This window comes from Talpa occidentalis, unplaced genomic scaffold, assembly GCF_014898055.3.
Source record: "Talpa occidentalis isolate TD23 unplaced genomic scaffold, MPIMG_talOcc4v2.1 talOcc4.6, whole genome shotgun sequence".
NCBI classification, from domain to species: Eukaryota; Metazoa; Chordata; class Mammalia; order Eulipotyphla; family Talpidae; genus Talpa; species Talpa occidentalis.
Genome location: NW_023604972.1, coordinates 119,993,514 through 120,021,309, shown reverse-complemented (window position 1 = coordinate 120,021,309; position 27,796 = coordinate 119,993,514). Strand labels below are relative to the sequence as shown.

At 41.2% G+C, this 27,796-nt stretch overlaps 1 protein-coding gene across 1 annotated transcript in view; it reads left to right on the top strand.

Moving 5' to 3' along the window:
• Positions 1-20,544: 20,544 nt before the first annotated feature.
• The window catches only part of OSMR (oncostatin M receptor), a 43,169-nt gene continuing 35,917 nt past the window's right edge, over positions 20,545-27,796 (top strand). Inside the window, exon 1 of the mRNA XM_054688211.1 lies at positions 20,545-20,628. The gene's annotated coding sequence lies outside the window, so the exon portion shown is untranslated. The remainder of the gene's footprint in view (positions 20,629-27,796) is intronic.

Sequence of the window (27,796 nt, the reverse complement as noted above, 5' to 3'; positions counted from 1 at the left end):
CAGTTTTTCAAAGGCAGTTAGTTTCAACTCCTTGGATTTATTCTTGGCATATCTCTGAAAAATAAGCTTATGTTGATATTTTTTGGTAGCTCTGTTTCCTCTATGGAGACTGAAGATAGTGCTTTTCCCCCACACATATATGCATGCCCACACATATATGCATGTCCACACATATATGCATGCACACACACACACACACACACACACACACACACAGGGTATGCGTCCCTTTCACCCATGGTTACAGTAAAGTTAGAATCAATACTCAGTAAATACATTATGTGGCTATACATAAATGATAAAGCTCAGCAATGTTACACAATATGATTGCTTTTTCCACTAACATTTTCCCCTAAAGTTAATATTTCTTGTTTTTCCATGTTCATTTTCTATGTGCTTATTACTAATTTATTTCCAAACACTTCTCCTGTAAATCTCTTCTTGATGTATTAAAACCAAGTAAGTGCTCAATTTCACTTTCTTGAATATATCTCCTAGAACCTTCTGGCCTGCTATTATCTGTCTCCTAATTGTTTTCCTGGAATTTCCCTGCCCCATCATTTTGGAGGTTTTCGATCTTTCTTGCACTGAGCTTTTGTTTTTCCTTTTTGTTGGTTTATTTCTGTGTTTTGGTGGAGGACACCATTCAGTCAGTAGACAAAGACAAGGAAATAAACTAGAAGAGCAAACAGAGAAACCAGCTGCCTTTATATATTACTCTTTCTCCTTTTAGACACAAACAGTAACCTGTTACAGAGTTTCATACTTTGCTTTACTCACAGTTTATATCTTGAAGACATTTTCATATTAGCACACGCTTTCCACACTATAATATTCCATTTTGTGGCTGCGCAATAATTTAACTAGTGCCCTATTTATAAACATTTATATTTTTCCCTGGCTCTTGTGCAATTGCAATGCCACAGTTGATACTACTTGAACATATGTTATTTGCATCTGTATAAAGATGATAAATTCCACCAAAGTCAAGTCACTGGGGAATTGAGTATAAATATACTGCCAAATTGCCCTCTATAGGGCTTTTTGAATTTGTACTCTTAACCAAAATACACAAAAGACCTGTATTCCTACAGCCTAGCCAATATAAAATGTTATTGTATGTTTGGACATTTGTTAATCATTTAACTTTTAAACCTGATGTTTTGTGGTATTGTCAAATTTTAAGTGGTGTGAGTATGAACTTATTACATCAAATATCTTAATAATGTGCTTTCACAATGTGTATCGGAAGAATAGAATAGCAATAGGTCCAAATTTCATGAGATTTTTTGAGTATGATTGAAGAAGCAGCACATTGGACACAAGGTAAACACTCAGTAATTGCTAGTGATTAGATACTTGATACTCAAAAGAATGAAAAAAATGGTGGATTTGCCCTCTGAAATGAAAAAATGAACTCATTTTAATAGGAAAATCAGCTGAAAAATAGATGGGCTTATTAAGAGTGTCAGAGAATATATTTCTATATTTTATATAAAATACTAAAAGGGGGCCTCCCCGGTGGCGCAGCGGTTGAGCGCTGGGTTGCAAAGCTGCCCGCAGCCTCTGCAGCGCCGGTTCGATCCCCGGCTGCTCCCCGGCCACTGGAGGAGGGTCCCACATGGCGCACAGACCTCTCCTGCCGCCCGCTGCTCCCCTCAGCAGTGTACTTCGGTCCTTCTGCCTGCTCTGCTCCCCGCTCTGGCTCTGGTGAATTCTCTCACCCTCCCATGCTTCTGACTATGCCCAGTGCATGTATAAATAAATAAATAAATCTTTAAAACAAAACAAAACAAAACAAAAATACTAAAAGCGTATTGTTTTGCATATTCTTTTAGTGTAAAACAATATATAATAAAAATATACCAGTGTTCAATCCTTGTGTCAACTCGACTCTTTCAGTTGTTCAAAATGTCTCAGGGACAATAAAAAAGTAGATTACCAGGCTAGAGGTGGGAGATGACTAGGAGCAGCACAGAGGTTTTTAGGTGAGTGAAAATACTCTATATGATACTAAAATGGGGGATACATGCCATTACATGTTTGCCCCACCCCACAGAATGTACAACACCCCACGAGTGAGCCATATGCAAACTATGGACTTTGGGTGATTATAAAGTGTCCAAGTACATTCACTGATTGCAGCAAATATACCCCCCTAGTGGGGGGTATTTATGAGGGACACTACGCACTCATGGGGGCAGATTTTAAGGTGTCCAGGAAACCTCTGTGATGTCTTATTTATTTTGCTGTGAATCAAAAGTTGCTTTAAAAAAGTAAGCCTGAAAGAATTGTCAAAGGGACTGAGCTGCTGGCCGGCTGCCCATTCCCACCCCCGCCCCCCAAAACAAATGATAAGCCACATCATCCACATCACACAGATTTGAGCGGCCAAACCAGCAGTGTGGGAATCCTCTCAACTTCAGGTCTGAGTCGGGACAGGTGAGAAGTGACTCAGGAGCACTGATAAGCAACAGGATTGTAAGTTACCCCTGGGAACAGGGCTAGAGCAGCTCTCTCCCCCCCTGCTGAAAACCTGGGCACCTAGGAAGGAGCCTGGAGTCCCCTTTGTGCTAGCTTATATTTTTGTAACAATTTGGGCAAGTTTTCATTTCTCTGCCTCGCTTTAGATGTCTTTTCTTGAAACCTGGCCTGGTTCTAATATTCCTATTATAAAGGAACATTTTCCACACAGGGCCCACTTGCCTAGGAGAATCAAAACTGACAAATGTGTTTGAACATGACAGGCTCTAACCAGCTGAAGCCGGGAGGTCATCATCAACTTTACTGGACCAGGCTGAAGACACTGTTTCAACAAACGAACAATAGGACTTGTGTTAACCAACTTTGCTCAGCCCTGCGGACTTGTGCTACGCTGTGCCGGCTTTCACTGTTTAATTAGCATCATTACTCTGAGTCATCGTCCGCTCACTGTCCCTATAAGCAAGCAGACACTCCCCATCAGAGCACCCAGAGAATCCTTCACTGGTGTCTGTGTTCTTGTCTGGAAAATTAATAAACACATCTTTGGGGTTTTACAATTGAAAGTTACATTAGAACATGACCTAGGTTTCTGGTCAAATCAGCCTAAATCAACACCTGTATGTGGGACTTTCAATTCTCACCTAAAAAGCTGAACCATTTCCCCATTTATTGCCAGAATTTATGTTTAGATTATAAATAATAGGGCCTCCCTGGTGTGGTACAAGTGGGTTAAGTCACAGTACTATGAGGCTATTGCAGCCTCTGCAGCAAGAGTTCGATCCCTGACCAGGGAGATGACCCACATGGCACAGCAGACCTCTCCTGTCTCACCCAATGTTCCCCTCAGCCGTGTATTTCAGTGGATCTGCGTGTTCTGCTTCCCACTCTCTCTGGTGAATCCTCTCACCCTCCGCATCTCTGGCCTGTACCCCAGTTCTTATATGCATAAATAAATCTTAAAAAATAGATAATAACTTTCCTTTGTCAGATATACTGTGGTTCCTCGTGAAATTCAGTTCTAAATGCCTTTTTTTTTTTTTAGAAAAAGCAATCTAAAACAAATTCCAACCATGTGAAAACCATCCATTTTATAGATGAAGAATGCCAAGACATACTTAGTGACAAAGTCAGCAGAGTTTCCAGCACAGAGGCATGAAAACTGAAATTATATTTGGAGTAAAGTAACTTACCCCGCGGTGGCTGGCATGAAGCAGCCCGCAAAGAGCCAAGGGGCAGCAGCTGGAAGCATCGCTTCTTGATGAAGCTCTCCGGCCAGTGTGGATGCTCTGGTTTGTGGAGCCGCCGAGACGGCAGGTACACAAGCAGCCAGCACCTCCTAGCTGAGCATGGGAAGCCATCTTTGCAAAGCACTCAGGGGTGCCAACGTGCCAAGCAAGCTGAGCCCAGAGGGAGCAGATGCGAGTCCCACACACCACCACCCCCCGTGCCACTAAGTCACACTTGTCTCTGCCTCTCTGCAGCAGACGGGCCTGCTCTGTGCTCCTGGCTTGAAGCAGTGAGGCTGGTTGTGCCCAGGGAGCTCACCTGGCCTTCTTGGCAGTGGCTGCAGATTTGAGCGCAAGGACCCTGCCTGGCCACGTACTCCAAGCAAACTGGAAACTTGGGCAATTTTGGGTTAAAAAAAGATCATTTGAAAAGTGATCCCTTTTCTGAACCACGGGATTGTCTCAGAGACTCCGCATGGCGGAACCGACGCTTCTGTCCAATGGAAACCAGGGTAACCAGCGGAGCGGCCTTTAAGAGTCAACCTCGGAGTGTCATTCCAGTGCCAGGGCAGGCTCGCTGTCGAGTCAGCAGATGGAAATAGAGTCCCGGAGCCCCTGTAGATTTTTCAGGCATTTAACGCTCTCTCGGGGCGACACCAGGTGGGGAGCTTAGCACACGTGAAGGCAGGCACGGGCAAATCTGCGCTGTCTCTAGCCTCTGTCTGGTGTTCTCAGTCTCGTATCGTCTGGAGGTCTCGCCTCAGACCGGTCCTTACACAGTCGTGCTGCAGCCACTGCCTTTATCCGGCGCCTCCCTGCACAAGTGCGAGCATTTACGCACGCGCACACCCGCGCTCCGCGGGCTCACCTGTCCATCATTCCAGGCGCTCCTGCCCCACGTGCACGCTTCTCCGCCCCCAGATCCACGCTGGCGGTGGGGGTGTAAAAAAAGCCTGATTCACTCATTTATCCACAGCCACCACTGATTCTGAGTCATTGTCATCTTCCGTCAAGGCCGCACAAGGATCAAACATAAACATTATTATACACAAACCTATACACATCATAAACGACATTACATACAATACTGTACACAAACATAATAAACAACTTTATATATAAACATATCAACAACCCATGTCTCTAGAACTGGCAAACTGATGTCTTGTCCTGCAAGATGAGTGCTGAAGAATTTACCAGAAAGAAAATGATGGTGGTATGCTGTGAGCCCGTCAGGAAAGCCTCCCTCCTGAGTTTGCATGGGCGGGGGTGGGAGCCCAGGCAGAGTGAATTGAGTGGTGGAAGGGATGACCTTGACCTTCGAGGAGGTAACACACTGATCAGGGCGAGGGGATTCATGTGTGAGGACAAGGGGTGGGCATGGAAAGGAGGAGGTGGGCACAGGTGTCAAAACCCAAGAGCAGAGCGAGGGGAGCATTCATGCTGGGGTGGAGGTGGCTATTATTTTTCAATTAGAACAGTTATACATTTATATCAAAGTATTAAAATATGACAAGTCCATCAAACCATTGGTTTCATGGATATTATTACAACAAGGTATCAAAGGTGTGTTTATTTGACCATTTAAAAAAAGTAAGAAACAATGATACATGATAGGAAAAACTATGAAGATCCGTGGTGACACTGACCTTGGCAAACACTAGTGTTCCTAGCACCCTTCCAATTCTCAGGGCCTTTGTATACATATATACATATATATATTTATATATTTTCTCATGGCATAAATATTTGCTCAAAGCACAAATATTAGCCAATTTACATATAAACTGGGATCAGAATAATGTCTTAGATTCATCCCTTTGGAAGCAGAATCAAATCTGAAACATCTCCGTGTGTCTAAAGAATACTAGACACACACACTCATATATATTTTGTTCAACAGAGCAAATAAGTAAGTGAGGTCTGCTCCTTTAGAAGGTTTTAGTCTGAACAATTTGGGGCTGGACTCTCCAGCCCTCGCCAATCCTCTCTCTGCAGAAGCCGTCAATCTCTTTCACCGTTCCCATTTAATCTCGCCAGCTGGCAGTTATTAAATAATATCAAGCCATGGTCATCTGCAGGCAGCCTTAGAAGCAGCAGAAACACAGAGAAGAGGCCCTGCAGGCAGTATCCAGAGCCCAAGAGAAATACTCTAAGCCCAAGATTTGTATTGGAAGTTAGAATAGATTTGATTAATTTTTAGAAAATAACGCCTCTCCTCCTTCCCCTGGAGGACGAGTACAGTAAGTCCTACTTAATTTCAGTGATATGTTCCTGACATGTGTGACTTTACGCAAAAAGATGTATAACAAAACCAAATCACCATAAGATAATTATTGTGAATTCAGTCCCTGTGGCATATCCCAAGTCACAAAAACATCAGCAAACTTCAAATTAAAGACCCCAGACACTTCTAGTATTAAATAGTCCTTGTCTTTGTTCCTCAATTTTGGAACCCATTTCTTCCATTCAGGGTCGCTGGGGGCCTAACCTATCCAGAAATGAGGGAGCAATGTGGATCCCAAGTGTGGACAGGACGCCCTTCCATTACAGGCGCCGCATATACACATGCTCACACCGGGACTATGAGCCTCATGAGTACATCTTTGAGATTCGAGAAGAAACAAGGACCAGAGAAAACCCAGTCAGACACAGGGAGAAGGTGCCAATTCCACAGGACAACAGACCTGACCAGAAGTGGACATTTTCCGCATCAATGTTACAACAAAAGAGTTATTTGAGGACCTGTTGTTTACTCCCATCCTACACTGCCTTTGGGCTTGGCCTAGTGTCTCCCGTTGGCCGCCAAAATGTGAGCACACATGAGGATAGCAGAAGCTTTCAGTGTACTGGTACGATTAGGCCTCTCTCCTGGGCTTCTGTGATCTGCCATGGGAAGAACCTGGCAGGATAGCTGTCATCCAGGAGAATATTGCAGACACACAGAGCAGACCCAAACCCACGCGGAAGCCTGATGCCAGCCCAGGTAGGTCACTTGCAGCTTGCAGCTGAGGGAGTCCAGTGACCCACACAGCTGTGAGCAAAAAGATATAAAAGCTGTTGTTGCAAGTCCCTGAACTTGCTTTGTTTCTTACCATGTTGCATGGGTGACTGACTAAGGCAGGCATCACATAACCCACCAGGGAAGTGAAACATGAAAGCTGATGCATCTTTTAGGAAGTGTGTAAAGTAGCAATGCTTTGAAAGTAAGGGCTTTCTTAAGAATACAATAAATGTCTTTATCATAGTCTGCTCCAAGCTTCTTGCTTCCCCCCAGTCTCTGGCCAGGTCTCTACATGAGTCCATCTGATGGGCAGAATCTGAAACTCTAGAGGCTCACTGTCCACCCAGGGTTTAGAGCAGCTGTAGTGGAGCCATAGACTCACCACTGTTGCTGAGAACAACTGGGACATGATAACCAAGCTATGAAACAAGGACCCCAAGGCTGCTCAGGTCAAGTCCAAGCAGACCATCTTAGGAGCTCAGAGACCAGAAGACTGGATACTTCCAGGAATGGAATTCTGGCCAGAGCAACAGCATTCAGTCACCAAGAACATGACTGAACTAGACCATCAGACCACCAATTAGGCCTGGAGCTGCAGCCATGACCTGGTGACCCAGGAGGAGGACCAGTTGATGTACTGGCGCCAGCAGAGCAAAGAAAATCAAAGGAAAGCAATGGTCATCATGATTATGAGAACAGACAAGCCATTCCTAATAAGCAAGTTCTGGGCAAAATCAAAAGAGCCATCCACCTCAAGCTCGGGGAAAAGGACATTGGGAAACCATTGAGAAGGGATCAAGGGCAAAATAATGCAGACTTGACATCAGTGCTTTCTGGCTAATCTCTTCAAGTTGGGTCCCTGTGACCACCAACAGCAATAGATGAACTAGATGTTCTAGTCAAAGAAGACTGGGAAGAGGCAGAGAACAAATTGGGGAGATTAGATCAAAAAGATGCAGTGGAAAATGTGAAGCCAGCCCTTGCTGGATACCCATTGCTACCAGGAGAGTGGTGTATGCCTTTGTGTTATTTAAGCTACATTCTAGAATACTGTGGTTTACTTGAAACTTAAATGTACCTTCTCATTTTGTCTAGTGGTGAGTACTCTGGATAGAGAGGGCACCTTGCCATGCTGAATACATGGCTTCCAAGGCATTCCAGATACTCCCTTTCTCCACCCAGAAGGAGGGGGCAGTGCAAGTCTTCTGGTTCAGAAGTATCACCTGGTCATATCCAGCTGCTTGAGAAGTCAAGAAATTAGTCTGTATTTAGGCCCAGGTAAACTTGGCATTTTTTTTTTTTTTTTAGCTAAAAGGAAGAAAGGAAGATAGATGTTGGGAGATTATGAGTGGCATCTACCAACCCCATAAGCCAGGAATGATTTAACTTACAAAACTGTGAGATGTGGGTTCTCCGAGCACAGCAGCATTGGTCTTCTCACTTGGCGGAGCTGAAATCCCAGCGTCAGCCCCACTTGGGGATCCTCCCCCAGCCACACTACTGTCCAACAAGACTAAACTGTGCAGTGAAAAATGAACACATAGATTGTTGGATAGATGACAGATAGACAGACAGACAATGAAAACTTATCTATATATCCAGCTGCAAGGGACTTAGGGACACTAGCATTTTAACTTTCCAAACTTTGAGATCTAGGGCGTGGCTGCAATGAGACCTACTCATTTATACAACCATCAAGAAGAATTTTGGGAGGACAATAAGGGGATGAAACAAGAGAAAATTGGGAGAAACCAGTGACAGGGCATCATACCAAGATAGCCTATGAAGAAGTGAATAGTTAATCCCTTAATGATGTAGAGGAACTTGTGAAAATGTAAAGAATCTATTGATCAGATGGTAAATATGTCTCTGGAGACCAAAACAAGGACTGCTTCCTTGAAATAATAAGGTGAAGACAATGAGTCCTTAAATAGTTCTCCTTCTAGAACTGGTCGAGAAGAGGAGGGAAGGATGTGGTTACCACCATATGTTCATGTGTAAGAGTGAATCATTACTGGTAGATTTGGTGTGCCATGGATTGACTGGGAATATTCTCAATCCTTCTCGTCTTTGCCTTTTCCGCATTCCCTGGGGTCTCTGTCTTGGGTCTCCCAAGTCTTCTTGTGAGTCAGTGAATGACCGATTCCCTCTGCATATTCTCATTTTCCAGTCATCACAACCCACAGCTCTAAGGAAGTTTCCTAAAATAATTCATGTTCAACTTTCTCCTTGCCCCACACAGCCTACGTCTCATTATTTCCTGGCAAGTCTGTTTATTTGCTCACATTCTCTGTCCTACATTCACGTGAACTTACGCATTGTGCTCAGAGAACCCACATCTCACAGTTTTGTAAGTTAAATCATTCCTGGCTTATGGGGTTGGTAGATGCCACTCATAATCTCCCAATATCCATCCTCCCTTCTTCCTTTTAGCTAAAAAAAAAAAAAAATGCCAAGTTTTACCTGGGCCTAAATACAGACTAATTTCTTGACCTCTCAAGCAGCTGGATATGACCAGGTGATACTTCGGAACCAGAAGACTTGCACTGCCCCCTCCTTCTGGGTGGAGAAAGGGAGTATCTGGAATGCTCTTGGAGGCCATGTATTCAGCATGGCAAGGTGCCCTCTCTATCCAGTACTCACCACTAGACGAAATGAGAAGGTACATTTAAGGTTCAAGTAAACCACAGTATTCTAGAATGTAGCTTAAATAACACAAAGGCCACATGATACACCACTCTCCTGGTAGCAGTGTGTGTCCAGCAAGGGCTGGCTTCACATTTTCCACTGCATCTTTTTGATCTAATCTCCCCAATTTGTTCTTTGCCTCTTCCCAGTCTTCTTTGACTAGAACATCTAGTTCATCTATTGTGACACTTGGAAAGTTGGGGGCAAGAATGAACAGTATCTGATCAGAGTCTCCTGGAGGTTTTGTCCTCTGAGGAACAACACACATATTCGCTGAGGTTGTCTGGTATTTGAGTCAGCTAGCTTCCCAGTAAATCCCCTTCTGCCTCCCTTATGGAGTCATTAGCAGATAACACAACATAGACAAAGAGCCACTAACACAAAAGGCACATATGTGCTTAGTACACAAGAGTGACCTCTCCACACTGACGTGGAGCTCAGGGGTTCGCCAGCAGAGTAAGTGTGCCAGCAGGCCCTCTTCTTGCCCTTGGCTGTGCCCTTGGCGTTATAACACTCCTGACTGCTGATGATCTGCGCATTGGTGGACTCCACCAAAGTGTGTAGCCAACAAGGTGGAGGCGAGTAGGCACTAAACACAAATCCTCTTCTTTCACCAAGTTGCGTGTCTCAGCATGCAGGTCCATATGCCAGAGAATAGGGTCTCTTCAGCTTCACATGAAGGTTCTGTCTGTGTGCCAAGCCCTGCACCCACATTCTCCTACACCTTACAGAGCATCTTACAGCTTTGGGTGGCTCACTCAGACACCGGCACATGCAACAGCCCTGATTTCTGGCCTACAATAAGCACTCTGCAAATATAAATGTTCCTCTTTGGGGCTGCCCATTCTTTGCTATTTGTGCAAACTTTTCCTTATTTGCTCAATTTTGTGTGACTCAAGGTCACTTGAGAAATTGATTTGCATATTTTCAAGGAAGCAACTAGAAACCTAAGTTGCTCCAGGGAGTTGTTTTATCACTGTGTCCCTAGGCTTTATGGGGGATCTCCTTAAGACAACATCTTGGGGAATTTTGCCAGGCTCCTTGGCTAGCTGCATTGCCATACAGGTGGGAAGGAATTTTGGATTGCGCCACCTGTGGAACATCCAGACCTCATCTTAGGCAAAGCTGAGCCAGAGGCTGATCGGTAACAGATCTCAGTGTGGGGGGTATGTGGCCTCAGCATTTACTTTTTTGGAGACATGGTGGAAAGATTTGAAGCAAATTCCTTAAGCTCTGTTTTCTTAAAGGGGCCACTAGAGGGCGCTTTTGGGTCTGTCAGGGCAGCTGGTCCTGCTGGGAGCTGAAAAGTTTGCTGCGTGGCTTGGGTGGGTGGAGGAACCCAGTGTCTCATAGGTTAATCTGTGAAGGTGGACCGCAGGACAGCAGAGGCTTTGTTCACCCAACCGCTTTATTTCTGCTGAGTGAATTATCTTGAGGCAAAGGGATTTCTCAGACATTCAAATTTTCATCAAAGTCAATATACACAAACATGTTGGTGATAGAAAAGCTAAGTAATTTATCCTCCCACCAGCAGCGTTTGAGAATTAAGTGTTAATCCACATATTAATTCTCTTTGGACATGGTCAAATCTTTCCAACGTGGTAGATTAAAAACACATATAGGACATTTTTTTCTTGTTTTTAATGAGCATCTGTATTTTATCTGTTCCTATCCTGTCAACACAGCAACCCCTTTTATCTGCAGGGTATACACTCTAAGACCCCAGGTGGGTGCCTGAAAACACAGATAGTTCTGAATCCTGTACATGCTAAGCTTTTTTTCCTACACATATATATCTACAACAATGTTTAATTTATAAATGAGACACATTAAGAGACCAACAATAACAATAATGAAATAGAACAATTATAACAACATACTATAATAAAAGTGACATGAAAGTGGTCTCTCGCAAAACATTATTGTAAGCAATATTTTTGGACTGCTTCCTCGGATAAAGAGAAGAATACTGTATTCTTTGCTCTATATGGGTATTTCATCCACAAAGTCTCCCTGTAAAAAAGAGGTATGGTTTCCATCTAGCCCGCTCCTATCATAATACCCATGGCCCAGTCCTTGTTCTCTTGTAGACATGTAGTTGCTGTCTTCTTAGGAGGACAGTGTCCACTATCTGCATTTGCTTTATAACGAATCTGTAGATATGTTAGTACCATCTGCAGTAGATTAAAACCCATGAAGGGGTAGTCCTAGTTTGCTTATTTGTTCTGCTCAGTAAAATGTTCAGTCTGTGCTGCAAATGGACAGAGATATGTTTCAGACCTGGTTTCTCCTTTCCAAAGGAATAAATCTAATGCTTGATTCTGACCACAGTTATTGTGTAAAAAGGGATTTGGTTAACATCTATGCTATGAAGAATCATAAGCACTGAAGCAGAGAGCTGCCTCCTCTGCTGATTAAAAAAATAAAACTAGCTTAATTTTAAATTTGGAGTCAGTAGCCACTTATAAATGAATTTTAAATTGGCCCTTTAGTTTCAGATGATCTGAGGATTTTTCATACACAATAATTTACTTTTCAGATCAAACATATTCCTTTTTGAAGAAATACGTGATTGTTGATGAAAATTAGCAATTTCTTCAAAAGTATAAAAAGAAATAAAAATGACTTAAAACTATCATTCACAGATAACCACAAATAATGTATCCTATGTTCCTTTCTACTCTATAGTAATGGCACATATCATGCATTAATATTATGGTTTTCCAAAATCAGAATCATTTGTCTGTATCTTTCTCTGTTCACTCTTTTCACTGGCATTTCCCTGAGATTACTCTTTGAAACCTGATTTTTAATGTTTGTGTGATATCCATTATAAAGATAAAGCATAATTTATTCACAAAGTTCTCTCTGTGCTAAGACAAAATCTTCCAGTCTTCACATTCTTTGTGTGTCTGGGACACATAGAAGGCTTCCACTTCCCAACCTCCCTCGCAGCGTGGTTGGGACCATGGGACTGTGTTCCAGCTAATGGCATAAGTGACTTGACCTTGCCCTTACAACCTCCTCCCATTCTCTCTCTTCTGTTGCTCTAGTAACCAGTAGACACATGTTCCATATGTGTGGCTATAAAATGAAAGCAGTCTCCATGCCCCAGGTCCTATAATGGGGAGGAAGAGGAAAGAGCATCTGACTGGCTTCAGAATATGCCCTGAAGGAGAAACAGAGCTCTGGTACTACACGAAGCCCCTCCATGCCCGGAGGAAGTAAACCTAATAATGTAGGACCTGTGAGTGATTACCAATTTCTGTTATTGTAAGTAAATAGGAACAGTTATTTCTAATCATATTGCTATAATAAGTCTTAGAGGTTTTCTCCCCTAATTAATTTTTTTAATATTTTATTTTATATAATTCTTATATCATTTTTCATTTTTGCACAATGTATGCATTTTCATTTTGGTTATACTCCCCATACAATTGTACCCCCCCTTATTTTGACCCTAATCCTTCCTCTCCCTGCCCCTCCCCCCCCCAGTGGTGTGTCTCTGGTTTATAGTTGCTTGTTGATTTTGATTTTTACTTTGTATTAATTAGTCTTTTTCCTGGTCCCTTATTTAGGTTTTCTAAATTCCTGCTATGAGTCAGACCATTAGGATTTTTTCTTTTTCTTTCTGACTTGTTTCTCTGAGCATGATCCCTTCTAGTTCCATCCCTGTTGCTGCAAACTGCATGTATTTATCTTTTTTGATTGCTGAGTAATATTCCATGGTGTATATGTACCACATCTTCTTGATCCAATCATCTATTTTTGGGCATTTGGGTTGTTTCCAAAGCTTAGCTGTTGTAAATAGTGCTGCCATAAACATAGGGGTGCAGGTGCCCTTTGGAATGGAGAGCTGTGTGGAGATTTCTTGACCTACTAAAGATAGAGCTTCCATATGATCCAGCAATTCCACTCCTAGGTATTCTCCCCTAATTTAAATAAGCAGATAGTTATCACGTTCTCATTTATATATTTTTTTTATTATTTTATAGTTTTTGACAGGGTGCTATTAAAAAATTAAGAAGATGTAATTCTGTTGGGCCATTATGGAAAACTGTATGGAAATACCACAAAAAATTAAATTAAAAATAAAAAATCTATATAATCCCATTGTTCCATTTCTGGATATTTACCTGAGGAATAAAAAAACACACATTTTAAGAGATATATGCATTCCCATATTTATTGTAGTATTATTCAAAATACCCAACACCTGGAAATAGCCTAAGTGCTCATCAACAGATAATTGGATAAAGGAGATGTGATATATATACGCAATTGAAATCCACTGACTATTAAAAAAAAAAGATGAAATTCTGCCATTTGCAAAAACATAGATGGACCTAGATGCTATTATACTCAGTGAAATAAGGCCGATGGAGTAAAACAAATATTACATGATTTAATTCATAGGTGGTATATAGAGAAACCAAATCAATGAATGAACTAAAAAAGCAAAAACAAACTTTTAGACTACAAGACCAGTTAGTGATTGCCAGAAAAAAAAGAAAAGAGAGAGAGAAGGTGGGGGTGAGGGAGTACTGCTTTTAGTCATAGCTAAGAAGTTCCTATTAAATCCCCCCCTCCCAGTATATAACAATATAAAACACTTGGAAAATGGTATATAAATGGCGCGCAGACCTCTCCTGCCGCCCGCTGCTCCCCTCAGCAGTGTACTTTGGTCCTTCTGCCTGCTCTGCTCCCCGCTCTGGCTCTGGTGAATTCTCTCACCCTCCCACGCTTCTGACTGTACCCAGTGCTTGTATGTATGTATGTATCAATCAATAAATAAATAAATCTTAAAAAAAAAAAGACACTTGAAAGCAGAGGAGAACAGCTACAGCAGGAAGATTCTGGAGGGGAGTTGATACTTGGAAGAAGGAAAGAACAGGGAGGAGATTCTACATTTTATGGCCCTTAGTCTGAGACTGTGCAGTGTAGGGTAGATCGAACCCTGTTTAAAACTATGCAATATTTTTGGCTTGACAAGAAAGGTGGTAGAATCACTTCCTTTGGACAGTGAAGAGGAAATCACAGAGAGAGAGTGTTAGAGAGGAAGAAGCTCATATTCTTTTTAAATTCTATATCAATTCCTGAATAATCTCTGACTCATTCTTGTGCAAGGCAGACTCATAGCAGTCCAGCTAAGGCTAAAACAAACTGAACTCAGATTTAAGTTTCTATGTACTACAAGCAATACCAAGTTTGCAGTTCAGGTCTAGCCATGTTAATTACCCATTTTAAAAGAATATCATTGTCACTGGAAGAACATAACAGAAGCCAGTCTTCATAATAGAGTATTTGCAATGTTCAGGTTTTAATTCAAAATTACCTGACAATCAAAAATAAATAAATAAACCATGAAAAGGTGGCGTGATGCCATAAAAGAAACAATCAGTTGAGACTGATCCCAAGATTATCTAAACATTGGCATAACCAAGCAATGATTTAAATGCAGCAGTTGTACAGTTCTTCTCAAGAGATAAATGAAAATATGGCTATACTGAGCCAAAGGATAGGACATATCAGTAGAGCAATTAAGAATATGTATTTTAAAAATAAAAAAGTGAAATTCTGGAACTGATATATAGAATATTAATGCAAAATTTCTACATGAATTTAATAGCAGAATGAAATTGATAGCAGGAATCAGTATACTTAAAGATAATTCAATACAAATTATCCAACCTGAAAAATGCAGAGAAAAAGTCTGAAAATAATTAATAAGTCTACTGGGCATTTGGAACCATATGAAGATGTTTGACATATTTGTAGTCAGAAAAAAACGAGGAAGATAATGAAAAGGAAAAAAAAAAACATGAAGAAGTACTACTTGAAAATTCATGATAAAAGGCAAACATTTGCAAATTCAAGAAGCTCAACAAATGTCAAGCGGGATATATAATAGTGATGATAATTTTTTAATTTCTAAGCACATTATTGTCAAACTTTTGACATCCAAAGATAAAGAGAAACTATGGAAAGCAATCAGAGCAAAGTAGCATATCATCTAAACAGGGGAACAGTGAGTTGAACAATTGATGATTTCTCATCAGAAACAGTGAAAGTCGGTAAACTGTGGACAAGTTCTCTAAATTGTTGAAAGAGAAAAGCTGTCAAACCAGAATCCAAAATCCAAGAAATAAATCCCTCAATAACACACAAAATAAAAATATTTTAAAGTAAAAGAAAACTAAGAAAATGGATCTCCAATAACCCAGCACTGTAAAAGATGCTTTAGGCTTAGGAAAATTAGATCAAATGCAAACTTAAATCTTTGAGAAGGATTGAAAAATATGGGGAAAGGTAAACCTGTGGGTACATTAGAAAAGACAAATTTTCCTCTTGATTTCATTAAAGGATATATCATATTGCTAGTTTTATCTTGTCACAGTTGTGTTACTTTTCACAACTATGATGTAAAGGACAGAGGGTGTGGTTAAGTGGACCTGTTAGGTGAGATTGTACAGTATTATCTCAAATAGACAGGAAAGATTGAAGTCACATATTGTAATCCACAGAGCAAACACTAAATCATCCTGTAAAGAGAAAGCAACAACAAAACAACAAAAGTTAAAATGAAACTCAAGAAAGTACTCAAAGGATATAAAAAGAGGTAGAAAAGGAAACATAGAAGCACAAAAAAAAAACCAAACAGAAAATCTAGAGTACAATGGCTGACTAACCCCAACCACGTCAATAATTGCGTAAAATGCAAATGTGCTAAACAGTCCCTATCTAATTAAAATGCAGAAATTGTCAGGTTGGAATTTTCATAAAGTTCCGACTACATGCTGTCTGTATGAGATACCGTTTAAATACAAATAACACTTTAGATTTATTTTGGATCAAGCTTAGCAAAATTTTCGAAAGTCCCTAAAGTTCCTATCTAACTTTCCTTGAAGTTCTTCCTTCCTCTTTGTATCTATGTTCCATCCTTTGCTGATAACTATTAAGGAATCACTCTAATTTATTAATTCCCATAACCCAGACCAAGGGAAAAAAATGCAACTAAACAAATACATATTTAACATTCTCCCTAAAGCCCATGGGGGAGAAAATGGAAAAATACTCCCCATTGTCTGGTTTCTGATGATTTCTGGAAAAAGCTATGCGCCCAATTACAATATCCAGGACAGGGTGGAACATGCAAAATCAATCAAACCATCCATCCATATGCAAGTAATATTTATTCAAGCAAGGAACTCCTTTAGAACTATTAAAGATAATGTTATTCCTCACTTAAGTTCACTTAATAGATATTGAAAGTAATGCAATTTATAATTTAATAATTACAGTGGATCCTTCGCAATTTTAAAATGTGAGTGTTCCATGTGGCCTCTGACGTTCGATATCTTGCTTTGTTATTATGGATGCCTTTTTAGAAATATTTTGTTATTTTGTTAGTATTTGAAAAAGATAGTCTATTAGTCAAGATTTATGATAAATTTTATATTGGAAAATTTGGGGAAGAGGCCTGCTTTTCACAATACGAAATTCATTTATAAAATAACACTAATTGCCATTCAAGTTTTCTTAGAAATAATGCCATTATCACAATCACAACAGCATTCTTGAGACCTAAAAGTCAATCATCAAAATGTCAAATGTGGGGCCTCCCTGGTGGCCTAGGGGTTAAGTCTCAGTGCTATCACCTCTATGGCCTGAGTTGGATCCCTTGTCAGGGTGCTGACCCACATATGGTGCAGCAGACCTCTCCTTTCTCACCCACTGCTTCCCTTAGCAGTGTGTTTCAGTAAATCTGCCTGCTCTGCTCCCCACTCTGTCTCTATCTCTGGTCAATCTTCTCACCCCCTGCATATTTGGCCTACACCCAGTTTTTCTATGCCAAAAAAAAAAAAAAAAAAAACAAAACCAAAAACCCTAAAATGTCAAATGTGATCTTAGGGCAACAAAACAGAGAATTTTTATCCATGAGCATTTTTGAAATTATCATCCACTGCTTACTTGATGAAGCCATTTTCTTCAGGAACTTCCCAATTCCTTCAAACACATCATTTTCAGTATCAAATACTGCCCAGCATGTCAATATTAATATGTAAAGTTGTTGAACAAATAGAATCATAGATTTCCTAATTTACTGGCTTATTTCATATCTCTATATCCATATCTTTATATGATAATGTCCTTATAGTGATGGCACAGTTTTTCCTCTGTGAAGTTGAAGTAGGGATTTACCACTCATGCCTCTTCTGTAATAGTTACATATATGAGACATTCTGGTGGAAGATGGAAGATGAGGGAGGATGGATCAAGGATCATTCCCAGGCTTTTTGATATAGTGTCCAGACTACAGGTTGGACGAACATTCACTAAATAGAAAAGAATCAAACAGAAAAGCAGAGTTTGACACCTTGATTTTGATGTACAAATAAAACAGTCTGAAATTTCATGAAATAATCACAATGGAAAGGAAGATCTGATGCCATCAGTATATGGGTTTGTGTAAGGAGGAGCATACTGTGATCATTAGAGAGATGGTGTGAACGCAGAGGCTATCAGGGTTGGAGTCTGAGACATACCAACATCTAAGGGACAGGCAGAGAATAAGAAGCCCAAGAAGGTGATGGGGAAGAAAGCCAGGGAAGTGGGGGGAAAGTGGAGAGAGGTGCTACAAAAATCAAAATGAAGAGAGGGCCTCAGGGAGAAGTGTTGAATGGAGCATAATAAATGCATATTTTCCAAACATAATCTTGTCAGTGATAAGCAAAGGAGGGGATTTCAGCTTTTAGTAATTTCTCATCCCAACAATTTTTAGGCTAATTTTAAAAATTAATCTTTCGAAGGTAACTATGGATCACTTTGCTGGGGCTGTTATGACAAATTACCACAGAACAAGCAGCTTAAAACAACAGAAATGCATTTTCTCACAGTTCTAGAGCCCAGGAGTCTGAAATCCAGATGTTGGCAGGGTAATTCTTTCTTGGGGGTTTAGAAGAAGAATTTATTCTGTTCTTTTCTCCTAGTTTCTTTTGGTGGCGAGCAATCCTTGTCATCCATGGCCTGAGCAGAATGACTCCAATCCCTCCCTCAAAAAGAACATGACTTTCTCCCTGAGTGTCCGTGTCCAAATTTCCCTCCTTTTGTAAGGACAGCAATCATTGAATTAATCCAGTATGATCTCAATTTAGCATGATTACATTTGCAAAAACAGTTTTCCAATAAAGTCTGAGGTCCTGGGTGAATATGCATTTTTGGAGGACACTATTCAACCTGTTGCACCATCTGAAGGGTATGACCATCAACTTACCAGTGCCATAGCAACCAGACTATAGAAAAAGGGAGAAATTAAATGAGAATGGTGCACCAAATAAATGCATTTAATGTGGACACCATTTTTTTTCACTTCAGTTTCTTTTCATTGCAAGAGTCCACTTTGTAGAATTAAGCCTCATTTTGTAGAAATTACTACATTTTGTAGAAATTTTGTAGAAATTACTCATACTGAATATTTTTCATTTGCCATCTCGTCTGCTATAAGAAAGTCACTTCTAAACTCTTTCCATAATGAAGAAATTAGCAGGTTTTTCACTCTGTGAAATACATACAGAATCAGAAAGCCCTGCTAGCCCTTTGGGACCTGGTTTGACAGGGTTTTCGCAGCCATGCAGATGGCTAAACTAATGGACCCTTTAAGACTCTTGTAATAAGTAGGTGTGGCAAAGGATCATAATCTATTTAGACAAAAGTATCTTTTCTTCATTATCATCAAATATTTACTATGCACCATGTTTTCTCGGCACCATTAGGTGGGTACTAAATGTATTTAGGCCTAGGTTTTAGTGTTGTTTTTTGGTTTGTTTTTTTTTTCCCCCACTAGGATGATCTTGGGGAGGAGGGAAATATGTGACAAACATAAAAAGACCTATTTGTGGTGATTCTGACATTATTTTGAGTTATCCAGTCAATAAATAGTAACTTTAAGGTGTGATGTATGGGCAGTCAATCTGGATGGCTCTTGATTCCTCCGTGTCCTGTCTTTGTTTTGCGGTATTTTCCAGGGACCCAACCTCGAACCAGACCTGTCAGGAGTCCTTAGTCCTTACTCCTGTAAGACCTTACTCCTGTAAGGCCCCATGAAAGTTCCCCCAAGCTGTCAGACATCCAGGCCGCTTCTCCACTGCAGACTCTGGGTGGTGAGGCCGCCACGGAAGTTGATTAGCATATTTTCCATCCAGCCACCAAGTAGATACGACTTCTGAGAGTTTCCCAAATACCTGCAAAAAGTGGACAAAGATGTGTTCCAAGGCCTGTATCTGACCTGCGTATTTCAAAGACAGGATGGCATTTTTAAGAGGAAATGCAAGTCAAGAGAGGGCTTGCACGGAGCTTAGCGAAACAAAAGCGCCAGAACCATTGCTGCAAGGGAACTGTGTGACAGGTCGTTTCTAGATGACAAGAGCCAGGCTCCTCGAAATCTGTCCTAACAGGGTTTTATTGCTCTGCAATCCAAATGAAAACACGACACTAAGTTTGGTCGGAGAGTTTGTCTTCTGCCCCAAGATCTTCTGCCTGGGAGCCGAAAGCTGCCGTCGGGGCTGACCCGGCTTCCCTCTGCGCCCCGCCGAGCGGCTGGTCCAGGCAGAAGAACCGCGGCGCGCGGGGGGCGCAACACCTCGGGCCGCGCAGTTTTCCCGATTTCCACTTTTCCACCCCAGGCCGCTCCCACTTCCCTTCCCACTCGTCCGCCCGCCGCCCGCCGGGTCCGGGGGCCGCACCTTCCGCGGAATCGCGTCCAGCCCCGGTAGGGTCCCGTCGGCTTCCCGGGAGACCGAAAGCAATTCCCGCGGGTCTCGGAAGGGCCAAGAGTGCGCCTCCAGACGGGAAATTGCAAAAGTCCTCTGCCCTCTGCCCGCCCCCTGCTTTCCAGTAACTCCCGCCCCTGGGCGCTCGCCCCGCGGCTGATTCATAGCCTGGGCGCGGGCCGCCTCTGCCCGGCCACAGCGGCGTCTGCGCCCCGGACCCCGCGCGCCCCGGACTCGGCCCGACCGGGCGCTGCGCCCCCCGCGAGCAGCCCCGCGCCCCGCGCCCCGCGCCCCCGCGCGCGGCCGCCGGCAGCCCCCCTCCGACGCTGTTCCGACGGGCGGACCGGGCTCGGCGCGGGGAGGAACCCACCACTTCGCCGCCTCCCCTGGCCCGAGGCGCCCCGGACCACCCCCGCTCCTCCTGGGCGCCGCCCCTGCCGCGGTGGCTGGGTTAGAGGTAGGTGCTTTGAGGGGTCCTAGCCTCCGGCCCGCCTCGCGGGTGAATGACGCCCAGGGGAATTCCTTCCAGAAGGCGCGCTGCGGGGTCCACCCCCGCGCCCCCCACACTGCTTCCACCCTCACCATCCCTCGCCTTTTTCTCAAGTGGTCGAAGGACAGGACGTCTGCTGAGTTAAAATTCCCTCTCGATCCCCCTGTGCCCGTGTCCCAGCACCTGTCTTGGGAGCGCATTGCTGTCCCCAAACTCCCGCAAACCCACCCGCCGGACATTCACTCCTCTCAGAGCCCGGACCTCCCCCCACAGTTTACTCCCAGAAGTGGGAGGCGCTGACACACAGGTGGGTTGTAACCTAGTGACAGCCTCTGTACTGTGCCTGGGGCTTTAGGACACTCTGGAGTGGGTCTGGACATGCTACCTGGTTGCAGATTTACCTGGTCTCTCCTTCAAGGTGTTTTAAAATGCACTAAGAGACCCTTGTGATTGAAGGCCCCCAAGGTCATGGTGGCCAGGGTTTCCCAAACTGAGTTGTGCCTCAGAGTCATTCCTGAAGCTTTTCAAAGTTCTAGGACACCAGCCTAAGCCATCTCTTCAGAATCTTCAAGGCACGCCCGCCTTGGCACCTCCCCAACTGTTAGAATGCCTCCGTGGCGGGATGCTCACTACCTAAGATTGCATTGCCAGACTGGCTGGTTCTCACCTGTAATGAGCCTCCTTGTGACTTACATCTTAGTCCCAATGCAGCCTCCTGTTTCCCAGCGCATGTGCCCAGGGCTTTGTATCAGAGGCCACCTTGACTGGCTTTAGGTGTCCAGCAGATTTAAGCCACTTTGGTGGTATCACTTACAGGGGTGCCCTTGGTGTTTCAGAATCTCTGATGTTTCTTATGACCCTGAAAAAGTTACCAGGTCAGGAAAATGCGTATGGTTTGGAAAGAGATTGAATTGATGATAATGTGATTTGACAAGAGGATGGAGTGTTTTCCGTGTGGGAACTGGGCTGGGCAGTGTTGGCATGGAGAAAGGAAATCTTAGTGTGTGCCATCTTGCTCACAGGAACAGCCAGCACTGGCCCTCCCTTCCCAGGGGAAGGAAAATCCTTGATTTTAAAAATGCATGTAACATGAAAAAAATAAAGTATCATGGCCTTTATAAAGAAAAACCGTTTGTACATCCAAGAAGACTTCCTTGTGGCCACAGAGATGCTTCTTTTTTCAGCTTCCTTTCCACTGTCAGAGGCCTTCCCAGAACCACACATACCCCTTTTGCAATGGTTACATGTTATATTAAAATAGAAAAATAATTTATCAGTCCTTTTCTTTATTGATAGATATTTGGGTTGTTTGAAATTGTTCAACATTCACAACATGTTAACCTGAGTAGTTCTGTGGAATAGAATCCGAGGAGAGGTGTTCTTGGCATAAAGGTTTGTCCATTTTCCACTAAAGGTACACAGCCTTTTCCACTGCATCACTGCCCCCATCCTAAATATTAATTTAACTCAGTGCATGGCAATCTTTTTCTCTCACCCGTCCCTTCATCAGCTGGTTAATGACTGAAACCCAATATGGCCTTTTAATTTGCAATTTGCTGGTTATTTCTGTGATTTAATCTCTGAATATTAAAATATTAAATGGGTCATTGTGTTCTTCAATGAATTACTTATCACATCCTTTGCTCATTTTTCTATTGAGTTGCTCTTTCTTATTCCTATTTATTGCAGAAGCTTTACACATAATATTCAGGATCTTAATCCTTTGGCTGTTGCAGATGATGCAAATATTAGTGTAATGCTCTTTCATTCCCCACTTTTTTAATATGGTAGAATGCACAAAATGAAATTTGCCATTTTCGCTATTTTTAAGGACATAGGTCAATGGTGCTAAGTACATTCGGTTCACTGTGCCACCATCCACACGCTCCATCTCCAGAACTCTTCAGCTTTCAAAATTGAAACTGAGTGCTTCAAACACTAACTCCCTGTTGTCGCTCTTCTCTCTAGCCCCTGGCAATTCCAGGGACCTCATATAAATGAAGGAATCATGGTATTTCTCTATTTTTGACAGACTCATTTCATTTAGCAAAATGAACTCAACACTTATTCATGCTGTAGCAGGTATCAGAATTTCCTTCCTTTTAAGGACTGAATATTATTCCATGGTATGTTCCTGCCACATTTTCCTTACCCATTCATATTGCTTTTGATTTTGACTATCTTTTGTTGCATAGAAGTCTTAAATGTGTAGTCAACTCTGCATGCTCATGGTTTGTGTGCTTTTGTCTAGCTTAGGAAGTTTTTCCACCTAAAATTATTTTTTAATGTTAAATTATCCTATTTTCTTCCAATACTTTCATTATCTTGATTTTTATATCTAATTTGAAAATACCAGATTGTTAAATAAGGTGAAAGCAGTAAAATGTAACATATTTTTCTAAAGTTTTAGGCAGTTGACCCAACACCATTTGTTTGTTTTGATCATCGGTCTTTTTTCCAGTGAACTCGAAATTCTATTTTGTAGTAAAATGAATTCCTACTTATAGTCTATTCCAGGCTGCTATGTTAGTACTACCAGGTGCTAACTGCTTAAGCTTTACAGTATGTTTTTATATCTAGTGGTATAAAGATGTGTTTTTTATTTTCAAAAAAAATTTTAAAATGATTCTCATACATTTTCTCGCTTGTATCAATTTTACAAATAACTCGTCGAGTTTGATAAAATCCTGTTGGAATTTTTCTTAGGATTTCCATGGGCTTATAATTGTTAGTGATGACTTTTGTTTATTTGTTTGTTTTTTGTGCCTATGTCCATTCTAGCATGAGCTGCAAGCAGGGAGGAAGTGATGTAATATGGGAAAGTGTGTTCTAGAAAATGACTCAAAAATTCAAGTCTGGTTTAAGCTCTGGATTAACTTTGTCAAGACTTCTCATCTTTTTTAGCCTTAATTTCTGTGTGTGTGGATGATATTAGACTCCCTTTCATAAGGTTGTTGTGAGGATTCCATTAATAAATTCATACACATTTCTTAGCTGAGTGCTGGGCAGGGAGTTAGCATCCTGCCACCACTTCTTAATGACCTTCACCTCCTACTCTCGACTCAAGAACTTTCCCTTCATATATCGATTATCTTTGAAGACAAATATGTAGTAAGAATTGAAAATCATAGTGTTTCTCAGACTTCAGTATGCTTATTAATCACCTGGAGAGCTTATTTTAAATGCAGATTTTTATGAGAGGTCTAATTGACAATTTGATAGCAGTGGTATTTCCTATGAGGACACAAGTGGTTGACAAGATTTGTAAATTGCTTTATCTTAATACTGTATGCTAAAGAGCTAAATTACAGCTGTGCTATTTCATTTTTTCCTCCCTTCTCCCCTTCTTTTTTTTTTTAATAAACTTTAAGATTTATTTATTTATACACACAGGAACTGGGGTACAGGCCAGAGGTGTGGGGGGTGAGAGGATTCACCAGAGACAGAGTGGGGAACCGAACAGGCAGACTGACTGAAGTACACTGCTGAGGGGAGCAGCGGGCAAGACAGGAGAGGTCTGCTGCGCTATGGGGACCGAACTTGTGCTGCAGTGGCTGCGGACAGCCTCATAAGTTGCATGTTAATCTCTTGTGCCACCAGGGAGGCCCTTTTTTTTTTTTTTTTGTAAAGGAAATAAATTTAGTGAGAGCACTAAATATAACACCAAATTCTATTCTTAGATCTAAAATCACTGTGACAATTAACTATCTGGATTATTTCAAGCTCTTTGTGTATATGTGCCTATAGACTTCAATTTTTTTTCCACTCTTCACTTGGCATTTCTATTTAATTCTGTCTGGCTTTGATTTTTTTTTTTATTTCTATTTTCAGTTGTTTAAAGAAAGGTCCAGACTGCTTTCCAAGATGTACCAGTTTACATACCACTGCTTTAGAAAGGTTCCTCTTTTTCTACATCCTTACTAATGCTTTGAAAACTCTTTGGAAAAAAGCGTCTCTTTGGGTCTTCTGCCCATTTCTTAAATGGGTTGTTTGTTTTTTTGTTAAGTTGGGTAAGTTCTTCGATTCCCCTGGAAATTAACTGCTTGTTGGATGTATGATTCTCCCATTAGTGAAGACTACATTTTTAATCTGCTAATATTTTCTTTCACTGTGTAGAAACTTTTAAATTTGTTGTAATCCCAACTGTTTTTATTTCCCTGGTCACAGGGGTTGAGTCCCCAAAGACATCTCTGTCATTGATGCCATGGAATGTATCACCTATGCTTTCTTCCATGTATTTTATGGTTTTATGTCTATTATCCAAGTCTTTAATCTGTTTGAATTTATTTTTGTGTCTGGGGATAGAGTGTTATCCAGCTTTATTCTTTCACATATGGCCATCCAGTTTTCCCAACACATTTGTTGAAGAGATTTTTCTTTCTCCATCATATGGCTGTGGTTCCTTTATCTTAAATATGTGTGGATTTATTTCTGGGCTTTTGATTTTGTTCCACTGATACATTTTTCTATTTTTGTTTCAACACTATATTGTTTTAATTATCACTGTTTTACAATATAGTTCAAAATCAGGTAACATGACGCCTTTATTTTTCTTCTCCTTTCTTAGGGTTGCTTTATTATTATTTCAACCATCAGTGAGTAACAGTATCTACTTAAAACTCTTCCAGTGCTACAATTGACCTTGTATCTAGACCTTTTTGAGCTTTATCAATCAGACACTACACAGATGTATATAATTATTGTTTAAATTTGTATTCAATTATAAACAATAATGTTCAGGTTTCCTTTATACTCCTTTGGTTATTGACATTTCCTTATTTTTTGAAAATTACATATTGTTATCTGCCAATTTTTCTACAGTTGCTTGTCTTTTATTGTTTTCTGAGAACTCTTTATATATAGAGATAGTAACATTTTTCCTTAAGTATTGAAATTATTGTTCCCAGTTTGTTGGTGAACCAATTAAAGCACTAAATTTTAAAAAATGTTTAGCTAATCCATGTAGCAGTCTTTATCTTTGTTACTTTTGAGTTTCATATACTCATATAGATTACATAAGTATTCACCTGTCTTTTATTCTAGTATTTGTAATGTCCGTGCTTTTTACATTTATATCTTTATTCGCTTGAAATTTATTTTTTTGAAGGAAATTAAGCAATAGCAATAATGGTAAAGTTATTATTAATTGAATTTACTCTGGATATATTACTATAATCTCATTCTCATGCCAATCTTATGGGTGGGGCATTTATCCTTATTTTACAGAGAAGGAAATTGAAATTTAAATGGGTAATTTAACCATGGTTACATCATTAAGTGCCAGAGTAGAATTTTAACCGTAACCAATCTTATATCATAGCTAATGTACTTGACATTTACAGTTTCCTTTCTCCACAATTGTCCAGTCTATTGTTCCAGTACCATTTTGGGGAATAATGTATCTTTTCTCAAGTCACTAGAAATATCACCTCTAGCATATATTAAATTCCTGCGTATTCTACGAGTCCAGAATACTCTTTGGATCCAGATTTTGCTTTCCCTTTTTTGGCTTTGATTCAGCCTTACTCCTAGCTGGTGTCACAAATTCCAGAAATCTTGAACATTGTTGAAAAAAAGAAAATGGGTTACCCATGAGCCAATTCAGCATCATAAATCAGGATTCACCTTAGAAGAGACAGAAATATTTAGCTGAGTGTGTTTAATGGGAGGACAGGAAGGGCTGTCACTTTTCCATGGGCCTATTTCTTAGTAGGAAGGGATGAACACATTCTCATTCCAGTATCCTCTTGAGGAAGAAGTGATGGTGGAATTGGAGTGAAACCCAGTAGATTACCAATCCTATGCTGTAATGTCGTCAAAAGGCCTCTGCAGGATAAATGGCAGTGCTCTTTAAAAAAAGCAATAAAGATAATCAAATCTGAGAAATGCGCAGAACCTCTGACAAATGGCACACAACACTTTGTACTGCCACACGGAACTGTTTCACAGGTGCACACACCAGCATACTTCCTGGATAAACAACGCCTTTTCTTTAAGACAGTATTTGTATATGATGTCATAGGGCATTTTGCCAGTTTGAAGAGTTTGGCAATACACCCCATTCTTGGGAAGCAATGACTGAGCATGCTGCTTCCTATGATAATTATTTACAGAGAAACTTCCCAGGTATACTCAGTTGTGACAGAGCAAGAAGTGCAGGTGAAAAGAGCAGACTTTTGGTCCTTTCAAAAGTTGTATTTTATTACACATGTGATAGTATTCATACTGAGGAGTATCCAAAGGCATCTTCATTTTGCAACAAGATGAGATTTGAATGAGAAGTTGTAAAAAATAAGTGAGTAGATTTTCTTTGCATTCCTCTCTCTTTCCACCCACTGAAGAAATGTCAATAAATTAGGCAATATTTGGCAACATAAAAATAGAAACCCCTTAAAGGAACCTATTTCAATTAAAAAAAAAAAAACCTGAAAACAAGATAAACTTGGTACAAATTTATGTTCATTTAACAGATATTTACTGGGCAGTAGTTATGTTCTGAGACTGATAAATAGTGAGGCATAAGAGCCAGATGTGTGCTCACAAAACCCACGGCCTGGTTGGAGTGATGAAGATCTGGAAAATAATGAGAAATCAAGAACAGATTTGCGGAAAGGACCAAGTAGTGTGGAGGAGGCAGGAAAGTATTTTTTTTTTCCTTTCTGAGTTCTATTACTTCATGTATCCTAACCTCTTTTTCCTACTGGAAATCGGAAGTGGCTGTGTTTCTCACAGACAACTGTGGAAAGAGACAGCCTGTTGATGGGTGACAGACCTGGCTGGCTGGGTGTCAGAAGCTTTGGGAGAAACCCCAACCCCAGCTTGGAGCATTTTTTTGTGTGTGTGGGACCCTCGCCCTGCAGCCGGGGACCAAACTGGCGCTGCAGAGGCTGCGGGCAGCCTCGCAACCCAGTGCTCAACCGCTGTGCCACCAGGAGAGGTGAGCTTGGAGCATTTTGAGCACCCAGCAGGGAGAATGGACTGAGCAGCTGGTGGAACTTGGAAGGGGCTTCAAGGCAACCACAGCATGCGGTGTAGGAAAGCCTGACTTTGAGGTGTAGGAAAGCCTGACTGAGTCCTGGATTTTCATTTGACCTTCACTAGGAGATATGGACACTACGCTGGGACCTCTTTCTTT